General features: G+C 38.6%; 1 long non-coding RNA gene across 7 annotated transcripts in view; it reads left to right on the top strand.

Moving 5' to 3' along the window:
* Positions 1 to 21,577, top strand: part of LOC143669122 (uncharacterized) — a 35,951-nt gene extending 14,374 nt beyond the window's left edge. For 3 of the 7 annotated variants that reach the window (XR_013168731.1, XR_013168728.1, XR_013168733.1), the window contains 4 exons: positions 422 to 538; positions 3,158 to 4,301; positions 4,813 to 5,091; positions 15,361 to 21,577. This is a non-coding gene — a long non-coding RNA (uncharacterized LOC143669122). Of the gene's footprint in view, positions 1 to 421; positions 539 to 3,157; positions 4,302 to 4,726; positions 5,092 to 15,360 lie in introns of all 7 variants that reach the window. The other 4 variants (XR_013168729.1, XR_013168734.1, XR_013168730.1 and 1 more) reach the window with 4 other exon arrangements.
* Positions 21,578 to 22,001: the final 424 nt, after the last annotated feature.

Raw genomic sequence — 22,001 nt, 5'->3', positions numbered from 1 at the left:
ATAAGGGGTAAGAATATGAACTCTGGAATCAGCAGTCCTGTATTCTAGTCCTTACCCTCTTCCTTACCAGAACTATAAACTTGGCAAGTTACTTTAGCCCCTTTCAAGCTCAGTTTCCTCATTTGGTTGCTAAGAGGGTTGGGTGACACAGTATCGTGAATGTACTTAGAACAGAATCTGGTACTTTAGAAATTCTCAGTAAATGTTAGTCAGTTCTTAATAGTTATATTACTCACTATATTCACAAAACACTTTGTCCCCTACTTGTTTTGATCCTGTCAGTCTGTGACATAGGCAGGGAATCTATTAATGTTCTGATCTGACATTAAAAAAACTCAAGTTCAAATGGGGGGTTAAATAACTTCACTAAAGTTTATTAATGGCAAATCCATGACTCAAGGTCTGGTGCTCTGTTCTCTAGATTTCCCAACTGTAGGCATCAAAAAACCAGATGACAGCAAGGAACCCTGAATTTTATGAATTCAAGAGAATTATTCCAAATAGCAGTAGTTTCCAAATGCCAGTCCACAGACAACAGGTACATGACATTGTTTTGTTGCTTGAATCATTCAAATTTCTCTGGCAAGACTGTGAAATGAAAAAGTGAGGATTGGTGGTGTCAGTTTTAAGTAGAGTTAAATTTCTCCAACCTAAAGTCTCCCTTTTACTCTAAGATTGTATCTTTCCTGCTTTTTTGGTTCTTATGAAATGATGGTGATAGAACCACCATGATAGTTGTGGTTTTTGTTAAGATCACTACTTAATACAATCAAACTTTGGCAAAACCACACATTTTGTTTTAGGTATTTTCCTAGTCCAAAATCTGCAAATCATTGCTTGAGTGTGATTTCATTTTACTTATTAATAGTTCAATTTGTAGTGTTATTTAGTATAATTCCATTGAGCCATAAAACAAGGTATTGGATTTTTACACAGTTCCAATTTTGTTTATTATTATTATCATCATTATTGTTATCATCTAGAGTTGTAGCTTTTTCTGCAGGAGAAGTCACAGACCATTATGAGAAACTATGGATTTCTCTCCCCCACCCCATAAAAAGCACATATACATACAACCATGGGTGCAAAGTGGGTAGTTCACAAATTTGGTAGTACCAAAGTCCATGGACTTTTAGGTGGCTCTGGTTGGTTTGTTCACATAAGCTGTTTGGTTTTTTCATTGTTTGTTTTGCTCTATCTGGTTTTATGGCTTATATAGATAGTTAGTCTCACAAGAGACTGGGTGGAGGCTCAGTGACAAGACCCAGTGTTTATTTGGAGGTCCATGAGACTTGTGGTTCTTCAAGCAGAACTGGCATATAATGGAAGATTGCAAAATAGTATTATAATATCCTGTGTTCAGAGAAGTGGGGAATAAGGATTCATATATTGCTGGCAGGAGTTTAAACCAATGTAACCTCTTTAAAGGGCTATTCAGAAATATCTACCATCACTTAAAATGTGCATACTTGCATTTGTATGTAGAGACATCTGTACAAAGATCTTTACTGGAGATTTTCATGTATGAGCAAAATTTTGGAAACTACCTAAATGTCTGTCAATATGGAACTGGTTAAATAAATTGTGGTGTATGTAAACTGAAAGACCATGCAGCTACGAAAAAGGATGAAGTAGCTCTTCAGATAACAATGTGGATTGATCTCCAAGATATATTGTTATGTGAAAAAAAGCAAGATGCATTTTAAAAGGAGACATGTATACACACAGGTGTTTTTAGTTATTTCTGAAGTATACGCCAACCAGCAGCTGGTAATAATGATTGGGTCAGTGCTATTCACTGGGGAGCCAAGAGTCTCCAGTGGAGGGGATACTTACTTTTACTATTATTATAGTATCTGGATATTTTAAATCAGGTCCTTGTATTGCTAATTCAGTTTTTTTTAAGCTAGTTAATTTTTTAAAATTACTATGCAACATGGGAAAATGAGGTTAGAGGATATTTAGATTAAATTGCATAAGTAAAAGGGGAAGTTGTAAAATGTACAGACTCTTCTTTTTGCCTCATTCTCTAACGTCAGAACAAGGGGACACTTGATGGCATTAAGAACTGGTGAAGGAATAAATTAAATGAAATAGCTTTTCACGCAGCATGTGGCTAGTCTGAGGAATTTACCACCACAGGCAGTCAGAGAGTCAAACAGTGTGGCTGGATTTTTTTTGAAAGTCTGGTCACTCATGGCCAGTCATAACATTTGTAGTTATGCAAGAAAAGATAAGGACAGTTAAATCTGATGGTGCAGGATGTAAGCCGATCTGCAAAGGAAGGAATGTCTCCCCATCCTCCCCTCTTTTTTTGGCTTCCCCTAGTGCCTCAGAATAACATTACACAATTAGCTAGGGCTGCTTTGAAGAATTGACAGTACTTCCTCTGAATCATTTGTATTACCCAAGGCCAAGAGAAGGATTCCAGACTTACCAGTGCAGCAGTGCTCATAACTCTTCTTTTTTGCACCCAGAATGGTGGCCACTTTAGTTCAGAGCTAAGTGTTTTGGCAGATCAGCCCTCCTGCTGCTGTTCTACCTCTGCCATTCCCAGAAAAGAACATTCCAAGGGAAGCCATGGGCTTCAGTTCTTCTCCTGTTGAGCTGGCAATCTCATATAAACAACACATCCTAGATTATTGAGAGACTAAATAGATATTCAGGAAATAATTCATTCTTTTTTCCTCTTTATCTTTCCTTCTTTGGCTCCAGCTAGTAATGACTTCCCCTGCCAGTGGGTAGACAGAAGACAGAAAAGAAACTAGCACTTACCCATCTCATGTATCCCAGTTATAGTTTGGACTTTGTTATAGACCTGGGTACTCCATGTGACCCAAGAAATAATGCATCAAGTAGCTCAGATAGGGATCTCCTGTTAGATTTTTTTTCCAAGCCAAACTGTATCCAGCTCTATTAAATCTTTAATAGAAAAATCTTTTCATAAACAGTCATGGTATTCCAGGCAGGACATGGGCAGTATTTAACAACCCTCAAACTCCCTTCATCAATGGACTACCAAAATCAGAATGCCACTCTAAAATCCAATGGAATCTTCATTTGATGCTCTGAACAGGGAAGGCTTAGAGTGAGGGTTGACATTTCACATGCAGTGTGTTTTTTTGACAATTGTTCACAAACCAACCCTGACTTTCAGGAAATGAAAATGGCAGAATTGCCAGTTTGAAGATCCACAGTCTAAGCAAGGACTTGCTGCTCTCCCTTATCAATCCAGCTTCAGAGATACTCTACTCATGACATTGGTACCTTCCCCTCAAAACAGCAATGAAGTGTTCTGTATGCTAACAGCATAGCTTAAGAAAAAAAAAAAAGGTAAAACAAAGTTCTGCATTTTAATAACATTTGATTTAAAAAAGTAGGAAGGCAGTGAGTTCACCTGCAGAATTGGCATAGAGAGAGAGGCCACATCTGAGCAACAAAAGAGGTTCTCTGGGGTCACTCTTAGGTACAATGATAAGTAAGTTGATCTTCTCCTTTGCAGGAAGAAGTTTCTTGGGGCAAACCCCAAGACTGAGGGCTCAGCCTGTTGAATTGGTTATCCCCACTGCTTGTGAGAATATCAGAAATTCCCCAGATGGGAAAGTTTAATATTTCCTCCTTTCTCCCCAGTCCCCCAAGAGGACTTTGAGAATGCTTTTTTATTCTCTGCCCAAATTACTCTGGGATGTAATTTACTTAATTTTAATTAACTTTTTTTAAAAAATGCCATTAGAGTTGGCATTTCTTACGTCCCTGACCAGTTTTGACTTTAGCAGCAGGAGATGCACCCCAGCAGACATTCATCAGTGACATGGCCATTTTCTTCCTTCCTGGATGCAATGTTGGCTCTCTTTGTTGTCATTCAGATCCCTAAAAGCCATACTTTTTGCTGTTTTCACACAGTTTTATGAAGAGTTATACAGCCTTTTCAGTATGCAAAGGCTAGAGTTGCTATTCAGATCTTGCTATTTCTGATACCCCAGTAGCAAACTTAGTGAGCAACATTAGTGAGACCTCTTTCTCTTAACTGGTATAACCTTGAATAAAAATTTTTAAATCTAATATTTGCATGGCCAAGAGCAGATTGAAATACTGGGAAATTCCACCAGAAAGCCAAGCGTCTTCTTCACAGCAGGGACTGTGTTTTTTATGTGTTCCCTTAGTTCCCAGCATAAATTTTAATAAATCCTTCTGGAATGAGTGATTCAGTATGTGAATGGAGAAATTAATGTGGTTCAGAAGTGGTACTCATAATGTGATATTGAAGAAGTCTGTCATTAAGGCACCTAGCACCCTCACAGGTATGTATATTAACAGATATGTTGTTGGGAAACACAATACAAGTATTAATGTTTTGAATGTATGCCCCAATTAATATAAAACACTGCAATCTCACCTTTGACTAGTTTGAGATTTCCACAAAATGAATGATATTTTGTGCTTACAGTATATAGTCTATGGTCCAAAATATAACCCCCATTTTTCACAAGATCTTTACTTTTATTTGCACTTATTCTGATTGCTGTCATCCTTTCTTAGCCATTCCTTCTCACCTTGCCTTGTTTTTTTCTTGTTGTTGTTGTTGTCATTTTTTACCACTGTACTGACAGAGGCATGGCACAGTCAGTTGCCTGCCTTCTGATACTCCTGCTCAGGTTTACCACTATTAGGGGCAGGTGCATGACATTCCTCTGTAAGCTGAAGGGTGAGGTCTTTCCTTTTGTAGATAATAAAACGAAGACCATCACTTTATGCTTGAAGATGTTTTGACATGCTAACTTCAACTTTTCCTCATGTTCTGTCCTATAAAAGAGGAAACATTTTGGAAAATGAAAGAGATTCAGAGAGAGCAGAGCGCAACGACAAAACCATGAGAAGCAGAGAGTCCACCAGCCAATGACCTTTGGAGATGAAGAAGGAAAATGCCTCCTGGGGAACTTCAAGAAACTGGAAGCCAGGAGAGAAAGCTAGCAGATGACGCCATGTTCACCATGTGCCCTTCCAGCTGAGAGAGAAGCCCTGACTGTGTTCACTATGTGCCCTACCACTTGAGAGAGAAACCCTGAACTTCACTGGTCTTCTTGAACCAAGGTATCTTTCCCTGGATGCCTTAGATTGGACATTTCTATAGACTTGTTTTAATTGGAACATTTTCTCAGCCTTAGAACTGTAAAGTAGCAACTTATTAAATTTCCCTTTTTAAAAGCCATTCTGTTAATGGTATGTTGCATTCTGGCAGCTCACAAACTAGAACAGATGGGTATTCAATATATGATGGTAATAAAACAAGTGAGATTTTTGCTTCTGTTAATAGAAGACTAGTTAATTCAGACCAACTCTCCTCAGAGAACGGCTTTAAAAATATTGGTTGGATATACTGGAGTGCTAACAAGTTTGTGAATAATAGTTCCCAGATCTGAAGGTGAACATTTGGGCTCACTTTTTCCCTAGAGGCCTCTGCCTGTCCTGTACGAGATTACTGAGAGACTGAGCTGAGCAGAGTTTCTGACAAACTCACAGGACTAGGGAACCAAAATTTGAGCCTAACATAGGCTGCAGGTAGGTAAACCTCCAAAACTTTGGATCGGAACATTGAAAACTATACCATAAAAGTAAGTGTACTTTTATGAAATAGACTATCCCTCACACACACTGCAGTTTAACTGTAAATCACCTTGATCCCTGCTTAGATTAAAATAATTGCGATTGCTAGTGTACCTATATTTCTATTGAGAGCAAACTTATATTCCTCTTTGGAGGAATATAACACCATCCCTGGCCTTCAGTTCTCTCTACAATTTTTTTCATATACAATGTACAGAACCAGTCAAACATAATCAGGCACATGAAGGGTTAAGACCACTAAGGGAAAGAATAAATAATAGAAATGGACTCAGAATGCATCCAAATAATGGCCTTCATTATCTTACACAAACTTTAAAATGACGCTGATAAATACATTTAAGATAAGATTGAAAAAGATAAGATTGAAGATTTAAGCAAAAATTGGAAACTTTATGAAAGCAAAAGATGAAAATTCTATAACTAAAAAATGCAATAACTAAAATTAAGAACTTAGTGAATAGGGTTTATAGCATATTAGATACAGCTGAAGAGAGAACTGGTGGTGTGAATGAAAAGTCTTAAGAAAATATCCAGAATGAAGCATAGAGAAATAAAAGTTTAGAAAATGCAGAAAAGATAGGAGATGCAGTGAGAAAAATGTAACATATATGTACTTGGAGTCCTGGAAGGAAAGCAGACAGAAAATGAGAAAGAAGCAATATTTGAGAAGATAATGGCTAAGAACATTTAAAAACTGATGAATGGCATAAAGCTGTATGTGCCAGTTTGAAACTGTTGTGTACCCCAGAAAGCCATGTTCTTTAATCCTGATTCAATATTGTTGCATGGGATTTTTTGATAAGGTAGTCTCCATGGAGATGCACCTTCACCAATTCAAGGTGGGCCTCTTATTGGAGTCCTTGAAGAGGGAACCATTTTGGAAAAAGCTTCAGAGCTGAAACAGACAGAGGAACTCAGGGATGCAGAAAGAAAATGCCTCTGGGGAAACCATTTGAAATGAGAAGCCAGGAGATAAAAGCTAGCAGACATTGCCATGTGTTTTCCCAGCTGACAGACTCCTAACATCATTGGCCCTTTCCAAAATCAAGGAATCTTTGTCTGGATGCCTTAGTTTAGACATTTTTTATGCTCTTAGAACTATAAACTTGTAACTTAATAAATTCACTTTATAAAAGCCAACTCATTCTGGTATATTGCATTTCTGGCAGCATTAAGGAACAAAAACACCATAGAGTCAAGAATCCTTATGAACCTCAAGAAAAATAAACATAAAGAAAACAAAAATTATAGTAATTTTCTAAAAGGGAAAGAAAGGCAAAGAGAAAAGTCTTTAGAACAGCTAGAGAGGAAAAAACCAGATTATCCTAAAAAATGACCTATAATGACACTAATAGCTGATTTTCTTACACAAATAGTATAATAGTGAAGAGTGGAATATTTAAAATTCAGATTTCTATCCCCAGCAAAAAAATAACCTTCAAAAATGATTATGAAATAAAGACATTTTCAGACAAATAGCAATAGAGAGAATTAATCACAGAAAGATCTGAAATCAAGGAAACTCTAAAGGATGTTCTTCAAGCAAAAGAAAAATAATCCCAGTTGTTCAGAGGTGCAAAAAAAGAAATGAAAAACTTAGAAATGAAGTAGATAAATGAATAAATCCAAATGAATGGTGTTTTTAATAAAATGATGATAATGTTGTCTTTTGGGGTTTAAAAATATATAGAAAGATTTTCTTTTATCTTAACAATCAGGTGGGATGTAAATGGAATTAAAGTATCCGGAGGCCCCTTGCATTTAGAAATTAAATTATTCATATTAGCTTTTGATAACACAATAATTCATATTGTAAACTCTGATCATATGGTATCAAAAAGATTCCATATAACAAAGCAGCCTTCTTGGATATCAAAGGTTCAGAGTTTTCTAAACCCAGCTGATTTTATTGCGGTTAAAAAAAATACTTTTCCAGAGCTCGCCTGGCACCAGGTAGACCATCGCTATGAAGTTCAACCCCTTTGTGACCCTGGACCATGGCAAGAACCGCAAAACCACTTCAATGCGTAGGAAGTGTATAGGACGATCATGTCGTCCCCACTCTCCAAGGAGCTGTGGCAGAAATACAATATCTGCTCAATGCCCATCTGCAAGGATGATGAGCCTGGGTAGATTCAAGGACACTAAATGTCAGCAAATCGGCAAGTAAGTTCAGGTGTACAAAAAGAAGTATGTCATCTACATCAAGAGGGTGCAACATGAGAAGCCTAATGACAAAACTGTCCACGTGGGCATTCACCCAAGCAAAGTGGCTATTACTAGGCTAAAACTGGACAAGGATTGGAAAAAAATTATTGAATGTAAAGCCCAGTCTTGACAGGTTGGAAAAGAGAGAGGTAAATATGAGGAAGAACTTATTGGGAAAATGCAGGAATGAATGTATCCTATTGTACAACCATGGTTTAACTGAATATTGTAGCCTAGCATTGTGTTCCTTTGGAACTTTCAAGATGTCTCTGGAACGTTTCATTTCCATCTTGTTTTGTTATTAATATGTGCCTGCAGAAATCTTCTTTTGTAGTTTTGATGAATAATTTTATGAATAAAAATTGGAAAAAAAAATACTTCTCCAAATCTGCTCTGAGACATTCCACCTCTGATGGCTTTATTTCCTGAGAGGCAGTCTTTTGTATCTTATACATAGTTCATTGCTGCCATGGAATATATTATATTACAGCACCTTTCATCCATAGGTCACTCTGGAAGAGACCTAAACAGGGAAAAGAAAACTGATTTTTTTCATATTTTCAGCTTTAAAAAAAAGCTAATATTAGATAATGAAAATTCTTTTGAGAATAAATTACATACAATGGCGACAGCAAAGTGTTTGTCTTTATTAGTGTAATACCACTTAATCAGGGCACTCACTGCCATCTTTTCACAAAACAGTGTATTTTTTTAACATGGGCAGTCACCAGGAATCGAACCCGGGTCTCCAGCATAGCAGGCGAGAACTCTGCCATTGAGCCACTGTCATACAACTCCAAAACAGTGTATTTATTGAAAACAGGAGGCGGATTTAGTGCCTTCACCAGTATAGTCTGTGATTTTAAAAATATATTTTAAATTGCTCTTCTGCTCTAGTACAACATAGTGCAAATGATTATTTCTATGTAAAACTGATACTTGTTCTTATTTTAATAAATTTTGCAGAATGAAAAAACAAAGATGCCATATAAATAGCATCAGAAATATCAAACACCCAGGAATAAATTGATTTAAAAAAATGTGCAGGACTACTGCACAAAACTCTTTAAAACATTGTTGAAATAAATTAAAGAAGACCCTAAATAAATGGAGAACTATATAATTTTCAATAAACATGTTTTCTTCAGTTGACCTATGTTTTCAAGGCAATCCCAGTCATAATCTCTGTATTTTTCATAGAAACTGACACATTGATTGTTTACATGGAAATGCAAAGGGCCAAGAAGAACCAAGTCAATCTTGAAAAGAACAAAGAGAAACGACTGACTCTTCAGCTATCATGATCCATTATAAAGGTATAACAGTTAAGACAGTGTGGTATTTTTACAAAACTAGACAAATAGATTACTCTAACAGAATAGGGATAGCAGAAATAGACCCATATGTATATGGGCAATTGATTAATGAACAGGGTGATCACAGAGCAGAGGGCAAGGTAGTCTTTAAATAATTGGTTCTGAGTGAATTGACTATCTGTATTGAAAAAAATAAATAAATTTTCCCTTTCCTTCTATCACAGAATTAATTCTTTGTGGACTGTAGATTTAATATAAGAGGTAAAATAATAAAACTTCTAGAAGATAATTCAGGAGAGTATTTCATGAGCTTTGAAAAGGAGATAATGTCTTACCAAGACACTAAAAGCTTTAGCCATAAATGAAAAGACTGATAAATTGGTCTTCCTTAAAATTTGGGATTGTTTGTTATCAAGCATCACCACTAAGAAAGGGAAAAGGCAAGCCATATGTGGGAGAACATATCTATAACTAAAGAAGGGTGTGTGGCCAATTGAATTAATAAGAAAAGCTCATGTAGCCCAGTAGAAAAGATGATCAACATAATTGAAATGACAGCTCATAAAAGAAAACAGCCAAGTGGTCAGTAAATATATGAAAGGATGCTCATTCTCATTAGTCACAGAGAAATGCAGATTAAAAAACCACAATGTAATACTCCCCCTCACCATGTTTATACCCACAATAAGGTTAAAAAGACCATGTGTTTTTCCAGATGTGAGGCAATGGAAACTCATGTAGTGCGTGTGGGAATATAAACTGCACAACTTTTTTGGAAAAGTTTGGCATTATCTACTAAAGCTGAATGTAGAAGTCTACCCAAAGACCCAACAAGTGCAGTCCCTACAGAAATGTGTGCCCATATGCAACCTCAGGACTCATGCAAGAATCTTTATATAGAAAGCATAATTTGTAAGAACCCCCAAATGGAAATAACCCAAATATCCATCAGCCATAGAATGGATATAGTATATTATATTCACATAATGGAATATTATACAGCCAAGAAAAGAACTAATTCAACTACTTACAATACCATAGATGTATCTCAGAAACATAATATTGAAAAAGAATCTAGATAAAAAAATTATATATATTACATGGCTCCATTCATATAATGTTCAAAACAATTAAAACTAGTATCTGGTGAAAGGTAGAAGAAGACAGTAATTGGAAGGGGGCTCAAGATGGGGATTTTGGTAGCTCATGGTTATACAGATGTAATCTCTGCATAAAATATTGATAATTTATTGATAGTACACTTTTTTAAAAAAGGTAGCCTTTGTTTACATTTATTCAAACAAGTATTTGCTGACATTCACTCAGCTCTGTGCTAATTGTTGAATTGGAAAGGTGAATCAGCAACAGGGTCTGGCTTCTAGGAATTCAGAGTCTAGCAGTAGACAAGGACTTATAGGCAAATTGCTATAACATAATGTGCTAAGTGTCTATAAGGATCAATATACAGAATAAGATTAGGAACAGTCCTGCCTCCTAGGGTCAGGAATAGTTTCTCTTAAGAAGTTGCAACACTGGATTTTAAGGTATGATCAGGGTTTCAACAAAGGAAAAGGAGGAGCAGGGATGTTCTAGGCAGAAAGTACAAGAACAAAGACATGGAATTTTAAAAGCATGGACATGTTCACTAAGTCACTGAATGGATAATAAGGAGGAAAACTGTTTTAGTTAGTAAGCTGCCAGAATATGATGTACCAGAAACAGAATGACTTTTTAAAAGGGGAATTCATTAAGTTGCAAGTTTACAGTTCTAAGGCCATGAAAATGTCCAAATTAAAGTACCAACAGGAGGTTACCTTCACTCAAGAAAATCTGATGAAATTTGAGGTTTCTCAACTGGAAGGGCAAATGGTGAAGTCTGCTAGCTTTCCCTCCTGGCTTCTTGTTTCATGAAGCCTCTCCCTGCCACCCGGGGGCATTTTCCTTCTTCATCTCCAAAGGTCTCTGGCTGTGTGGGCTCTGTTGATTCTGGTGGCTGTCTTGGCTCTAACGCTTTTTCCAAAATGGTTCCCTCTTAATGGGCTCCAGTAAGGAACCCCACCTTGAATGGATGGAGATACATATCCATGGAAACCATCTAATCAAAAGTTACCACCCACAGTTGGGTGGGTCACAGCTCCATGGAAACAATCAAAAAGCTCCCACTCAGCAGTATTGAATAAGGATTAAAAGACATGGCTTTTCTGGGGTACACAACAGAGTCACACTGTCACAAAAACCAATGTTTAGGGGGGTGCAATGGTGGCTCAGTGGCAGAATTCTCACCTGCCATGCCGGAGATCCAGGTTTGATTCCTAGAGCCTGCCCATGACAAAAAAAAAACAACAAAAAAACCCCAAAGCCTATTAAATTTTCTTTGAGATAGTACTGAAAATGAAAGCCGCTAAAAAGACTAAAGGTAGAATGGTCTGCAACCAGAAGGCATAAGTAAAATAGAATCTGGAGAGACATTTTTCCTGTTAATCCTACACTGTAGGCTTTGATCGTAGCTTCTCTAGAGTGGATTTGTTTTATATATTCAGTAATAGCCAGGCACTAATAGAAATAGTTTTTTTTTTAATTGTACATATCTTTAGGGAAAAGCATGTGCTCCTTAGCTCAGCGTTTACGCTCTGCCATCCAGACTCTGATAACGCTTCCTGAAGAAAGCAGGAAACTTGCGTCCTCCATGTTTTATGGTTCTCTGTCTCCACACACTGCTGATGACACCGCTGCTACCCTCACCTACAAGCTAGAACATGCCCTAGATAATTCTCTGAGTGGGCAGTTCTTTCACTGACCTGACGTTAAGAGGAAGTGCTGAGGTCCTATTTTGTGCACACCTCTGCCATCACATGCCACATAGGGCCATGTAGATGTCTGTGCATGTGTCTGTCTGCCTGACTGGACAGAGAATCCTGTGATGAGGCCCTGCTGTGGGTTGAATTGTGTCCCCCACCCCCCAAAAAAAAGATGTTCAAATCTTAACTCCCATTCTCAGAACTGTAACCTTATTTGGAAATACGGTCTTTGAAGATGTGATTAATTAAGACAAGGCCAAACTGGATTAGACTAAGGTGTGTCCTAATTCATTATGACTGGTGTCCTTATAAGTAGAGGAAGTTTGGGTGCAGTCAGCGAGAGGCACAGAACAAAGGCAGCCATGTGACAGAGTCAGGGAGGCAGTAATGCTGCCACAAGCCAAGGGATGCCAGACACTAGGAGAGGCATGGAACAGATTTTTTGCTACAGACTTTAAAGGAAGCATGCCCTGCCAACATCTTTATCTCAGAGTTCAAGCCTCCAGACTGAGAGAAAATATATTTCTGTTATTATCAGCCACCTGGCTTGCTGTACTTTGTTATAGCAGTCACAGGAAACTAAGATAGGAGCCATTGTATCCATGCTTTGTCCCCTTTGGCCAGCACAGTAGCTGATATGCCACAGGTGCTTAACAGCTGTTTTCTGGAATCAAGTTAAATAAAAAGCCCAGGTAGTGAGTGGCACTAATAGCACAGTTCTGACATTCCCCAACATTACCTTCAAGTCCGTTAAGGTTTGGATGAATGAGAGGGGCCATTTAATGCATCAACCAGGCAGAGACGCTTTGGAACATGAAAGAGAACTATTAACATAAAGGCCATGACAAAGCCAGGATTTTCTGGAGAAAGCTGAGAGATATGGCCACTGTATTAGTTAGCTAAAGCTGCCAGAATGCAGCATCCAGAAATGGAATGCCCTCTAAAAATAGAATTCATTACATCGCAGGTTTACAGTGGTAAGGCCATGAAAATGTCCCAATTAAGGCACCAACAAGAGGTTACTTTCACTCTATAAAGGCTGATGCCATCTGGAACACCTCTGTCAGCTGGGAAGGCACATGGCTGGCATCTGTTAGTCCCCGTTCCCAGTTCTATGGCTTCCAGGTTCTAATGCCAATGGTTTCCTCTCTAAGTGTCTGTGGGCCTTCACTTAGCTCCTCTGGGACACAACTCTGAGTTCTGGCTTGCTTAGTATCTCATGGGAAGGCGCGTGGCAATGTCTGCTGGGCTCCAAATGTCCCTGTCTATGCATCTGCTCTCTCTAGGGGACTCTCCAAGCATCTCCAAGCATCTCTACCAGCTCTGAAGCAAGTTTTCTTCAAGCATCTGTATCTGAGGTTCCTTCAAAATGTTTCCCCTTTTAAAGGAGTCTAGTAAACTAATCAAGACCCACCTTGAATGGGTGGAGTCACATCTTCATCCAATCAAAAGGTCACACCCCCACAATCAGCACACCACATCTATGTAGAGATAATCTAATCAAAAGTTACCACTCTACAGTGTTGAATCAGGATTAAAAGAAACAGCTGCCTCCACAAGACTGGATCAAGATTAAAACATGGCTTTACTGTGGTGCATCATAGTTACAAACTGGCACAGCCACCCTCTGATTATTATTCTGTCACCAGAGGATTATTATAAGATGTTGCTGAGTCACCCTCGAAAGTCCCACCTCTCCTGGGATCCCAATCCTAAGTGTCCTTCAGGAGTCTAGCATACACAGTGCTACTCTTTTTTTTAAAATTTATTTATTAATTAAAAAATAAACAAAATAAAACAACATACATAATCATTAATTCACAATATCATCACTTAGTTGCATATTCATCATTTCTTAGAACATTTCATTAATTCAGAAAAAGAAATAAAACGAACACAAGAAAGAAAAAAAAGATTATACCTACCATACCCCTTACCCCTCGCTTTCATTGATCACTAGCATTTCAAACTAAATTTATTTTAGCATCTGTTCCCCCTATTATTTATTTTTATTCCATATGTTCTACTCCTTTGTTGACAAGGTAGATAAAAGAAGCATCAGACACAAGTTTTTCACAATCACACAGTCACATTGTGACAGCTGTATCATTATTCAATCATCCTCAAGAAACATGGCTACTGGAACACAACTCCATTTTCAGGCAGTTCCCTCCAGCCTCTCCATTACATCTTGAATAACAAGATGATATCTACTTGATGCATAAGAATAACCTCCAGGATAACCTCTCGACTCTGTTTGGAATCTCTCAGCCATTGACACTTTGTCTCATTTCACTCTTCCCCCTTTTGGTCGAGAAGGTTTTCTCAATCACTTGATGCTAAGTCTCAGCTCATTCTAGGGTTTTTCTCAATCCCTTGATGCTGAGTCTCCATTCATTCCAAGATCTCTGTCCCACATTGCCAGAAGGTCCACACCCCTGGGAGTCATGTCCCACGTAGACAGGGGTAGGGTAGTGAGACTGCTCGTTGTGTTGGCTGGAGAGAGAGGCCACATCTGAGCAACAAAAGAGGCTCTCTTGGGGGTGACTCTTAGGCCTAAATTTTAAGTAGACTTGACCTATCCTTTGTGGGGTTAAGTTTCATATGAACAAACCCCAAGACTGGGGGCTCAGCCTATAGCTTTGGTTGTCCACACTGCTCTTGAAAATATCAAGAATTCAACTTGGGGAAGTTGAATTTCTCCCTGTTCTCACCACTCCCTGAAGGGGGCTTTGCAGATACTTTTCCACTCACTGATCAAATCACATAGTGCTACTCTTGTCTATTCTAGATCTCTGGGAGGAAGGTTGGGGCTGGGCCTGCAGCAGGTGTCCTCATCCTGCATCTCCCCAGGAATCCTAACTGTGCCATTGCAGTCTCAGCATTTCTGATCTCATCTCACCTGGGCCTCCTAGGTTCCTGCTGTATCAGAAAGCCCAGGGTTTGACCCACATGTGGGCATCAGAGAGACCCGTGCAGATGCTGAAATGCTGGGGCTGTTGCTCCATCCTGCTGGGCTCTCTGTGATGCTCCAACCCACTCTCACACTGCCTCTGCTTCTGCTGCAGGCAGAGAACCTTCTCCAGGCAAGGTCTCTAGAATGCTTCCCTGGCTACTTTCGGAGAAAGCCTGCACTTTTCATCTTCTTGCAGGCATTGCCGAGGCCACACAGGGTGGTTTCCCTGATAGCACGGGGGTGAGTTCAGGAGACAATAAATGTCTTGGCAGACTGGGGCCTTCCTCGAATATGGAGTCTGTCAAAAAGGAAGACGAATGATGAAGATATAAATTTGCAGTTAAAGGAAGCAGTACCCCCAGCACCAAAAAATACTTTCCATGCTATGTAAGTAATACATAAACATTACAGCCGATTAACGTTTGATAAGCTATTAACTTCCCCATTTCTTTGCTAGGAAGGCTGTGGAGTGAGATAAAGCAGTTTTTGCTACGGAGGACAAACATCTCGGCATCCAATAAACTTCAAAATATTTCTTTTTTTGTTTTCAAGACTGGCTGCTATTTCCTCCGTGGCTCTTGTTTATTACCATGTTGACTCATCTAGGATCCAGTGCCTTGTTTCTATACCCGCGAGATGGACTTGCACATCTGCCAAGTGGACTCGGAGCGAGAGATAACAGCAAGCGACAACAATAGTCTTCCTCAGTCTCTTGGCCCAAAACCCTTTTTGGCAGGGCAGACTGAGAATAACTTATCAGTGCTCTCAAAGGCTCTGAAGTTCTGGAAGCCCAGAGTGATTGTTGGCCAGACAGAGATAACGGGCAGGATGCAACCAAGAGCCAGCTCACTCTGGAAGTCAGGGTTCCACCTGGCAGACACAGAAAAGGAAAAGGGGATGAGGCAGCCAATTAGCAAGCACATGGTTTCCTGGTCGTCCAGTCCCTGCTGTCAACACAGTCGAAAGCTCTTAAGGTAGTCAGAAGGATTTAATTCATCCCTGTGTCACATAGAAAATATTTACTGTTTATGCTGCAGGAAAGAACTGCCATATATGTGGGGTTTCTTTTTTCTCTTTTTTTCTTAATGCAAGCAGCTCATCTTGAAGAGGGAGTTTGTTCATCTTTGCATTTTCTCTTGGAAGAAAAACAAACACACTATTATGAGACTAGACGAAGCCTTGCTTGCCATATAAATCATCCCCTAAAATAGTCGGCACATCCTTGATTATCAAAGGATTGGTTTGGTAATCTGGAGAGGCAGTTGAGAAGAGCTCATTGAATGGACCTGCTTGTCTTGAGCTTTCCAGAAAAGTATCTGAAGATGGGTGCTAACAGGTGAGTGGAACTGTTCCACTCACCAAACTTGGCTTTTAATCATCAAAGTGATATACATTGCTTTGCAGGCTTCTTCAATTTAAGTCATTGGATACACAGAATTAGGCATCACCTTGACAGTTCCTGTTACAAATTTGTGACAGAAGTTACATTTATTGTCTCCTAGAATGTTTCAGAGAAATAGCTGAAAGAGTAATAAGGGAATGATTGTTTTAGTAACAATTTCCAAACTATACTGTAGATCACCTAAAATAGAAGTGCAATATAAATCCTGTACAGCATGCTCGTTTTATTAATGGTTATTAATTTGAGAACAGATGAGACTGAGTAACCTGAGTTCTGTTTTACCACTTTTCAGTCCCAAAGCTTGTTCTTCAACAATGACTCAAAGCAAACGTAGCCTGCTGAGTTACTAGAATTTTGATGGACAATTAATATTTACATAGTGACTTAAGAGTCTAACAGGGAACGTCCATTGCCAGTATTAACCAGATTTGATTACACAGTATATAAATATATTCAGCCCCTTCACTTGACACCTACTCGTGTTCTGATTTCCAGAAGGATTTATAAGGCATTTATTGTGGTACAGAGCTGGGTCACCTAAAACAAGGCATAATTTTACATCACTCCCCTTTCTTAATATGTGGACAGGTTTGTTTCTTAATATGTGAACAGGTGGACTTCTTTGGAGTGTGAATCTTGCCTCAGTAAAAGCCATGTTAAGGTACCACTTAGCTATGGACTGCTTACATTTGACTAAGGACTGCATGATTTGGTTGTAGCATTTTTGTCAATTGTATCTTGGTCTCTATGAAAATTGGGATTAGCAATCTACTCTTAACAGTAGCATTGAGCAGTTCACTAATTTCCTCTAGATCACTCAAGGAAATTTGAATATCTGAAAGGCATAAAATTGACTTACTTGTAAGGAGGGCATTTAAAATTCACAGAGAGGAAAAATATGGATTCTGTAGCTACTGCCTCCCTTGGGCCTGCCATCAGGAGGGCAGATAGGAAATTATATAGTCATCCAGCACCCCAATATAGCAGGCAGCTACTGACAAGACCCACTATCCATCCCCTTGTTGCTTTGGGAATAGGGCAGCTCCCATTCCATGATCTTGCTCCCCAGAATGGGTCTGTTTCTATTCTACCCTGCCACCAGACTCTGTGTGAAATGCTCTATGTGTATTCTAGAACCGTTGGCAGTACCCACTTTTTGTCCCCTATTTCCATGTCCATTAAGAAAAAAAAAAACTCATCACTTGGATGATAGCATCTTGTTCTTCGGCATTTCCTCCATATGTGTGGTTTCTGCCAGTATATAATATATTAATGTGTGGTTAGTGAAACATTCTCTCCCAAATTTCACTTACCATCGAAAGTTAAGCTTTTTTTAATTATTATTTTTAGAATGCTTACTGTGGCATTAAATAGGCCCTTGTACTATCTAAATACACTGTGGTGATTACATTCACCATGTTTAGGGCAAGTCATTGGAAAGATGAAGGAAAGCAAAGATGGTCTTAATTCCTACTTAATTACCATAGGTCCTCAAATGTAAGATGCGTTTTATTTTTTTTACGTGTTATTTCTGAAATGAGGTGGTGCTTCATGATAGATAATCTACATTTAATGTGGGGGTGTTACTTTCCTTCCCCCTCCAAAAAAGTCTATTAACTCATCATCTTAAACAATCAGTGGCATCTTAGAGTTAAGGTAATGAAGTCAAGAATTGAGCAGAGATGTCATTTTCCTAAATCTTCTCAGAGCCAGTCATTTCCTATATTGTTTTTTCCTCTTCAGTTAGGGTGATTATCTTTAAAGCAGTGTTGCATAGGAGGTTGGTCATTCTACATGACGATTCGTGGACAAAATTTAAGCAAATTCATTACTTACTCTGACATTCAGAATCCCTTCACTATTGTCAGCTAATTGCTTAGAATAGTAAGAAATAACATAAAATGCAAAATTCAATCTTTCCATTTGGAGCTGGGTTTCTAAAACTCAACCTCCACCACCCCCCCGCTGCCAAATCTAAGAATTTTAGCAACTTTGAGTGATGTACATGCGCTCACTACAGACAAGGTGGCTAATTCATATTTTGTATAAGTGTGTGTGTGTCTCCAACTTTTACACCTTTCCTCTGAGCTCCAGAGGTATGTTCGCAGGCTGTTTGTGTTGTCCTTCTGCAGGGTATCTTGCTGTCATCTGAAGCTCAGCAAGCTCAAAATTATATATAACTTCATTCCCCCAAATTCCCTTGTCCTCTGTTCCCCACAATGGTTCGTAAAAACCACTGCATTCCTGTGTATTAACGCTCCAAGTCTTAGATTCATCTTAGACTCTCCCCTCTTATTAAGATTTCCTGTAAATCTTGTCTGATCACATTGTTTAGATCACCTTTCAGCCTCTTGGAACCTAAACCTCTGATAATAACAGTTAAAAATCCAGAGACAAATAAAACAAAATCTGGGCCATGTTAAACTCTGCACCCTGCTTCACTTGTCTTTCCTCCCAGAATTTCTGGTCCACTTTACAATTGGATCCCAAAGTCTGAATGTAGTCATCCTCAGCCCTTCTGAATAAAAAAAAAATCATCATTTGGTATAAGCAAACCACTGACTCCCTGTGCCCTTGAACAAACTACCCCTTAATATCTTACAAAACAGATTTTTGGATTTAAACCCGATCAGAGGATGGTGCAGTGTGGGGCTGGCAAGGAGGTGATCTCCTTTTCTTTTTTTTTCCTTTCCCTTCCTGTTCTATTCTATGCCCACAATAAAATGTCCTGACCCATGTCTTTAGTGCATCCATTCATTCATTTGATCATTCATTTATTCATTCACCAAGTATCTACTGAATACCTCCTCTAGGCCAGACTATTAGCTTCAGTATAGAATAGTATTTAACAAAACATGGCCCTACCCTCTGAGAGATCCCAGCCTACTGGCAGTGGCAAGAAGTAAGTAAATAAATATACAAGATAACTTCAGATTCCTCCATGTGCTATGAAAACAACATTAAAATAGGCCAGGATGAGAGAGAGGTGGTGTGTAGCTTAGATTGGATGTTCAGAGAAAGCCGTTCTAAAGAGGTAGCCTTTGAGCCTAAACCTGGATGATTTCAGTCTTCCCTCTCCTGCCCTGGGTCCCAAAGACAGCCAGAGGTTTCACCTCTTTCTCTCTGGAGTCTTTGTGTAGCCCTTTCCCCCATTGTGTCCCCAAATAAAGGGGAGTGGAAAAGAGAATTCTAGGGTCATACTTCAAGGAGGCCAGGGGTCAGTGATGTTTGAGAACATGGGATTTGGAGATTGCATCCTCCTGTAAGACTTCCTTTGTGTCCCCCAAAAGGGCCTCGGAAGGTCATGTTGTTTTCCTACTAAAGCAGGAGCTCATGAACGAACCTCTCGGCTTCTGCTCCCTTAGATTTCATGGCTCAGTCTCATCTCGACTCCCCTTTCCTCCCCTCCTCCCTCCCCGGTCCCACCCTCTCTCTCTCTCTTTCTCTCCATAAATAAACCTTCCTTCTGTTTATTTAGGGTAGTAAGCGAGTCTCTTTTTTCATGGCACACAAGGCTAAGTCAGCCACCGGCCCTCCTCCAGGCACTCTCCGTCCAGCAGTGCTGGTGGGGCGAGCTCCTCGGGGATTAGTACAGACAGGGCTGTGACAGTGCAATGTGAAGAATGTCGGGGGGCAGAGAGCACCCTGCAGAAAGGAGGTGCTTTTCCACAGGCAGGCAGCCCCTAGATGACTGAATGCCTTATTATTAAGGCACGCGGGGGGAAATCACTTTTGGACTGAGACCAAATATGAGAAATTTCAGCACCAAAGGTAACTTTTTCAGAAATCTTATAAGGAGCTATTTTTAAAGGGTTTCAAGCCAAATAATATTCTGGCTTAAAGATAAACTTGTGTTATATTCCTTAGTTGCAACTCATTTGCAATAAAGCCTACATCAGTTTCTAGTTGTCTATTTTGATGCATCAGGACAATGATGCTTTTAATCCAAATCACTTTGTAATAGATTCTAAAATACTTTTTGTGTGTACTTGTATCGAGCAGATTTGGAAACTCATTCTGGTTTCCTATTCTTTGCCCTTGCCCCCTCTCACTGCCACAATCCTTCCACGCGACACTGGGGGCGTCACTTTGTACAGCCTGGTAAGAATATATCTAGGCATCTCACTCTTCACTCAGAAATATGGAAGTGGAAAGAAACAAATTAATAGACCTTCCTCACTAGTGTTTCTGAAGGATAAGCTGAGATTCTTCTCAGGTATTTCCCTCTCCAGCTCCTGCTAACCTGATGGCTCTACTTAGTAAAAACCAACAGAGGAAGTTAGAAAGTCAACGGAAGATTCAACTCCAAACCTGAAAACTCTACCCTAGTTATGTGACAGCCTATTTTTATGAAGACTTCCTTAAATATTTACCTGGAATAGCCCTGCATGAAATGCATGCATTTAACAGTTTGAGGACTGTTGACAAACGTATAAATCCACATAACACTATAACACAATCAAGGTACAGAATATTTTCATTAATCCAGAACACTGCCCCTTTGCAACTCGTCTCCCCTTTCCCCAACCAAAAGCAACCAGCAATCTGATTTTTTTTTAACTTTTATCTTTAGATCTGATTTCCATGAACTATAACTTCCCATAGGTAGAATCTTAATTACATAAAGGTAATCTTTTTAATCTGGTTTCTTTTGCTCAACCTCATGTTTTTGAGGTTGTATGTGGTTGTATGCATCATTAGTAAATTCCTTTTTATTGTTGAGTACATTTTAATATGTGAACAGACCACAATTTGTTTATCCGTTTGCTCATTGATAGATGTTTGAGCTGTTTCTACTTTTGGGGTGTTATGAATAACACTACTATGAATATTCATGTACAATTTTTGTGGACACGTGTTTTCATTTCTCCTTTATAAAAATCTAGGAGAAGATTTGCTAGGTCATTTGTTAAATGTGTGCTTAACTTTGTAAGAAGGTGACAAACTCTTTTCCAAAGTGTTTGTATCATGTTATCCTCCCACCAACAGTATAGAAGAATTTTTTAGCTTTTCTAGTGGTGTGTGTGTTATTTCTTTGTGGTTTTAATTTTCATTTCCCTGAGGATTGATGATGTGTTGAACATCTTTTTATGTTATTATTGGTCATTGGTATGTCTTTTTGGGGGAAATTTCTGTTTTGATTTTTTTTTAGTTTCTAATCCACTTTTTAAATTGTGTTGTTTGTCTGATTATTGAGTATTAGGGGTTCTTTTTATATTTTAGGTAAAAGTCCTTTGTGAGATACATTTATTCAAAAAAACTTCTTCTGATATATGGCCCGTCTTTTTATTTTCTTTGCCTTGTATTGTTTTGTTTATATTTTTTAAAGTTTTATTTAGTGACATAGTACCTTTATTTCCAGTTCTTTTTCACTACAACTTTATTGAGGTATCAATTACATAAAATAAACTGCATATATTTAAAGTGTCCAATTTGATGAGTTTTGATATATGTACACTACTGAAACCACAATCACAATTAAGATAATGAATATTTCCATCACCCTGAAACCACAATCACAATTAAGGTAATGAACATATCCATCACCCTGAAACGATAATCACAATTAAGATAATGAACATTTCCATCACCCCTTTAAAAGACAGTTTCTTTTGAAGAATAAAAGTGTTTAATTTTTTTGAAGTCCAATCTATCACCTTTTCTTTCTTTTATGACTAATGATTTTTATGTTCTTT

The sequence above is a fragment of the Tamandua tetradactyla genome, chromosome 25, assembly GCF_023851605.1.
Source record: "Tamandua tetradactyla isolate mTamTet1 chromosome 25, mTamTet1.pri, whole genome shotgun sequence".
In the NCBI taxonomy this organism is placed as follows: domain Eukaryota; kingdom Metazoa; phylum Chordata; class Mammalia; order Pilosa; family Myrmecophagidae; genus Tamandua; species Tamandua tetradactyla.
The sequence above is the reverse complement of the archived record's forward strand: the minus strand, read 5'-3'. Positions and strand labels throughout refer to the sequence as shown.